This window comes from Pinus tabuliformis, chromosome 1_2, assembly GCF_031772625.1.
Source record: "Pinus tabuliformis cultivar Carrire ecotype Pingquan chromosome 1_2, CPIR1, whole genome shotgun sequence".
Classification (NCBI taxonomy): domain Eukaryota; kingdom Viridiplantae; phylum Streptophyta; class Pinopsida; order Pinales; family Pinaceae; genus Pinus; species Pinus tabuliformis.
Window position 1 is genome coordinate 276012603 of NC_142298.1, and position 6000 is coordinate 276018602.

The window sequence follows — 6000 nt, forward strand, 5'->3', positions numbered from 1 at the left end:
GTTAAATGTGTGGTTGTGAGGGCTAAAAGTCAAGTCGTCCTAGTTGAAGGAGTGCCCCTTAGGGTTGTTTATTGACATCCTCAGGAAGTGTATAAATAAGAGGGCTCACGGAATCATTTAGAATCATCTAATGTGCATCTTCTCATGAGAAACATAGCTTTGAGGTAGCCACAGTTCATAAGGATAAGGTTGAGTGGGAGAGAGGTGTTTTGTGTGTCAAAAGGTTGTTTGTAGCTAGAGGAAGGTCGCTGGCCTTGTCTCCTTGGAACAAAGGACCGAGAGGGCTTATTTGGGGCTCGCTTTAGCCCCGAATTGCAAATGGTTATGGACATAAGTTTGTAAGGGAAGGCCACAGTTGTGGAGAAGGTCTTGAGGTAAGGAAGTGGTTTTGGTGTAGTATGCCAAGAACCCTAGCCAGAGGTTCAAACCTACAACAGGTAACATCAACCCATGAAGAAGCAAGGTATGCATGGTTTATGTGTTTGATGTTGAGTTAGATGCTAGTGGATGAGGTGTGTTTGTGGACATTCAAAGGAGCATATTACATCAACAACATAATATGTGTCATGTCAAGAGGAGCAGTAAAAGGTTGCAAAACAAGGTATGTGTGTCCTCTTGAGTTGATGTGATTTGTAGGTGGATGGGTGTCCTAGAAGAGGAAAATTTGTGAAGTATGTTGGCAGCCAAGAGGAAGGGTTTCCTAGGTGATTGGGTGCCCTAGCAAGAGTGCAGATGCTATAGCAAGGATTTGTCACTCATGGTATGTTGGAGGCTAGCGTGAGAGTGGGCAAGTGTGAACTGTGGATTGGGCATTTATGGTATGTTGGAGGGTAGCATGATATTGCCCAAGTTGAAGCTTGATGTGCACCATCTTCATGGACTTAGGTGGTTGCTAGAGTGGCAAGAGAAGAGCTCAAGGGTCTAATTGACCAGGAGCATTATGAGTAGCCCAAGACTTGTCGTGTGAAGAAGGACATCTACAACAGAAGGTGGGAAATCCTCCTAGCCCATGTTCATTATGGGAGATGGACATCTTGCAATGATAGGTGGCAACCCTTCGTGCCCTGTGATAGCCTTCATTGGAGCAGTGCAAGAAGACTATAGTGGGTTGAAGTCCCTGAGTAGCTGAGGAGAAACAGTGGGTAGTTGAGAGTTGTTCACAAACAGAGTTGTGAATAACTTGACAGGAGTCTTGATGTGTTGTGCCCTTAATGGACTAAGGCACAACTAGTGAACAGATTGGATAGTCGAGGTTCAATGGCTAGATGGACTTGGATCATTGATAGAGGCAATGTCGCAGATCGAGCGCCAAAGGACCGAGCAATTATATGATATGACCGAGAGGAGCTGTGATTGTATGCTACATTAGCCAAATGGTCAAAGTGTCTTATTGAGGGTAGATTGGTTGCCGATGGACTAACACCAAGCACCAATTTTATATCTTTGTATCAGTGGATATATGAGGGTCGTTATCCCTGGTACAGGAGCCCTAGATTGTTGTATTATTCAGTGGGATCAATATAACGAAGAGATTATCGTACAAAATTGTGTAAAAAGTTGTCTATATTTTGTGGACTAGTAGATTTACCATTGTTTATACTCTAATGTGCAAAGTAGCTTCTTTGTGATTCTTGGTTTAGTAACGTCAATGAGTTAAGATTCCATCGCAGACACCAGGATCGTGGAAAGTCAACAGGACAAAGGAAGACATGCTCGCTGCAACTGATGACATAGAGTTTATGGATTATTCAGTTCGTGCATCTGCAAAATAACATGTGATTGTTGCCTCAAACATACATTATTGGATAAATGGGTTGAATCATACAAAGTGTAGAGGGCTTGTTACAGTTATGAATAAAGAGGAGGAGGCTGAGGTGGTTGAGTGGTGTAAGGAGATGGCCCAATTAGGAAATGGGTTAGAGTTTATACAACTTAATCCATAGTAGCTCAAATCTGTCAGGGGAAGCCAAACCCCTTCAAAGATGGGTTTTCTGGTAAATCATGGTGGAGTGGGTTTAAGAAAAGGCATCCAGAGCTTGTGCTATGTACAACCGAGGGCCTTCACAGAAATAGGGCTTTAAACCTACGCCTTGCAATTGTGTCCAAGTTCTATGACACTCTTTTTGCTACATATGAGAAACACTCATATGCCCTAGACCATATATGGAATTGTGACGAAATAGGCTTACAAGCGGGAAGGAATTGTGGCATGCGAGTAATTGCTAAGAGAGGGAGCAAAAGCATGCCTAAGATTTTTCCTAAGAGAAAGGAGTGGATCACTATTCTTTGTTGTGCCAATGCAACTGATTCTTCAATCCTAGGTTTTTATCTATTCAAAGGTAAAACTCAACTAAAAAACTATATACATAATTGTGAACCAAGTGCATGCATGGTTGCACATTGCATGGATGACATAGGAACTATTATTGAATTGGCTTTGTCACTTTGTTGCATCTATGCTAGGTGGCGTCTCGCTTGAAAACAAACACCTACTGGTTTTAGATGGCCATGGAATACACATGGTTGTGTAGGCAATTGAGGAGGCCAACAATTTGGGCATTGACCTATTAACATTGTTGGCTCATACCACTCATAGATTGCAACCCCTTGATGTCAACGTGTTTGGGCCTTTCAAGAACTATTTCAGGGTTGAGTGAGCTCCATGGATGGAAAAGAATCCAGGGGTGGAGGTAAAAAGGTTTGAGGTAGTTGAGCTTGCAAGTAAAGCATTTAAAAGGGCTCCCACACCTTCTAATATCAAAGATGGATTTAGGAGGATTGGTATATGGCCACTGAATGTTGATGCTCTAATGCATGATACTGGTTGCATCTAGGCATTTGATGTGGAAGGTTAAGAAGTATATGACTGCAAGACCATGTTGATGTCCAAGATGTCGATGGGCAGGAAGATGTTGTTGTTGCTTGAGGTATGATATCCCCTTCTCAAGGGCACTTATATGGTGATGCTGATGAACATGAATGAGACACAATTTAGTTGTGAACCAATTGTCAATAGCATGGAGGGTGTCACACCCACTAAACCACTTGCCAATTATGCATGTGATATTCCATATGAGGTAGTTGATCATGTGAATGACAATGCAAATGTGATTTCATATGATATTGCAACATGATTAAACAATGAGTAATTGAGCATGCCAACCCAGGTAACCCCACCATAATGGTTGGTCGAGGGCATGATGAATATCAACACACATAATGTGTCATCCACCAATGAGGAAAGCATGGGCATGCCTTCACAACCAACAGAGTTGAACGTTGAACTTATTCATTATTTTGTGGATAATGAATCACTAGAAGAAGAGCTTGTTCAACATGAAGTACCAGATGAAGACAACAATGGGGGCCAATAATTTGTCCCAGAGGTTGAAAGGAAAGTGTTGGGCCTTGAGGAACGTGTGACAACAAAGCAACCAAAACGTGGTAGGTTCCTAAAGCTACCATTAGAGAGAGTGAAGACCTCATCAAGGCACTCAACAACAGATTGTTTTTGTTTAGGGAGGAGTTCACAATTGCTCACCTTTGAAGACTATATGAACCTGTTGTTTGAGTCTGAACATAAAAGAAATTGAAATTTACAAATATAAACAGAGAAAGAAGGAGTTGGCCAAGGAAAAGAGAGACGTAAGGATTCCAGCAACAGAGGCAAGGAAAGGTTGGAAATACAAAAAGCAAGGGAAGAAAAGGAACATAAAAAATAATTAGCAAGGCAAGAAAGGTTCAACAAGTGCTGGAAAAAGGAGGGGTCATAGACATGAAATAATATGTTCCAAGCTAGTTTGAGGCAAATAGGATGATCTCCAACACTATGGACCACATTGCAGAGCATACACCATCATACGAGGACCTGATTAACATCCAAGTCCCCTGTTATTAGCTAGGGTTTATGCCCACCTCTTATACCCCTACCAGTGTAGGCTTAAATCCTGTGTGTGATTATAGGACACCTCCAATCAGTGTTGGGGTTAGTAGCACAAGTGGACACTTCAGCGACTCAGTGCCTCCATGGCTACAAGGAGAGAACTAGATTGAAGCGTATGGCAACATTCAAGCACATCCTAATCAACCATTCTTGAATAAACCACCATACTTGGCTTGGGCATGCAAATCAACAAGTTTGGGCAATGAAGAAAATGGAGGCCATCAAGCATAAGGGTGGCATGAATTTTTTTCTAACCACATTGCAATGTGGATTTTGTAAGAATGTAATCTATTGCATGGTCAATATAGTAGTTCACATAGAGTTGAACATACAATTTAATGTAATAGTGTAATAGTTGGATTTGCTTGTTTTTAGTTGCTCAATAACACTGGTGAGTACATGCCTTCATGGATACATATACTAGCAAACAAATCCAAAGATAGCTTTTCATTGTTTATCACACATACAAAGATTCACATACAGAGCACAATGTGTAATCATATGCAAGTATCATTTCAAAACGAAATACAAACAACATAAGTGATAGTGTTCGAACAATAATGTATAATTGGTATGTATTCCATCTCTTGGAAGTGGTATGCAAATCAATTGGTTGGTTACAGAGAGTTGGAGTTCATTGTTTATTTCACATACAAAGTTGTGCCTTCTATTCTTGGTTGATTACACATACAAAGTTGGAGTACATACTACGAAACAGAAACGAAGACACATAATCCCTCTTAAACCCATTAAACTATTGAGAAATCAATGCATGTAGTTATTAGGGTTTTGATTCCTCTTTTCTTGATAATTACATGTGATATGTGTTGGCTCCTTTACTTATTTATTATGTTATCTTTCATCAAGCTACTACCAAATAAAAAATGCATAGAGATCATAGGATCAAGAGACACAAGATGTAGGCACTCAGTCAAGGAAAAACCCCTCTCCTAGGGGAAAACCCAGTCAAACTCTTCTTCTATAATAGAACCAAGTCAAAGTGAGGTAATCCAAGACCTTTTGACCAAGACAAAGACCTCCTCCAATCACGAAGTCAACCCTCCTTCCAAGTAGACAAACTTTGCAATGTCAACAAGGGTCAATTCCTTCAAAACTGCTTCAATCTAGAATTTCGCCCCCCTACAACTCATAATTTCGGACCTACAATCATTGCAGAAATTTCAGTCCTTGCAACTTGCCTAGAAGCCCTAAAAATCTTGCACGTGTGAGAGCGAAGATGCCCCAAAATTTCGATTTTTGTTCTTTTTATTTGACTTTCTTGTCCTTGACTTCACACTTCTTTTTCTCTTCCTTCACTGCAGATCGAACTTGTTCATGGATGGATGCCAAATAGGTTGAATTCTCCTTCTATTAATATTGCTTCCACAGGGTCAAATTGCCCCAAACAAGGCCAACTTGGTGATGAGGTGAAATATGATTGTTTTGACTAAAAAAAAATGCATTACACAAAAGCCCAAAAAGGGTCTAATAAATATACAATGACTCTTGTGACTTAAGAAAACCCTAGAAGCCTACAATGGAGGCTTTCACCTAATAAATAAGTAAAATGAGCATGAAACCCATGGCTCAAAATAATTTTCTTTTCTTCTTTTTCAATTTTACAATAAATACATAATAATAAAGTACAATAGCAATTTTGAAGACCAGCCATAGTTACATTTTTAACGTAAACTACATACTCTTAAATATATACAGAGTGCCATTAATTCTTCATGTAAACTTCTTAAACCCTATTTTTGTTATTGGATAATAGTTGGCATCTCAAACCCTAACATAACCATTAATAATTGTTGAATAACTCATAAACCCTATATTTGTAACTGAAAATTAGTCACCATCTGCAAAAAACACATACATTTGATTGAATATATATTACACTACAGGGTAGACCACAAAACCCTATTTAAATGCAATTTGATAACCCTTTTTTCTTGCAATTTGAGAGCCCTATTCGAAAACCACAATGCAACAATTTGAAACCCATATTTGAATGTAGAGTGGTAAGAAGACAACATGCAACAAATCCCACAAAGAAA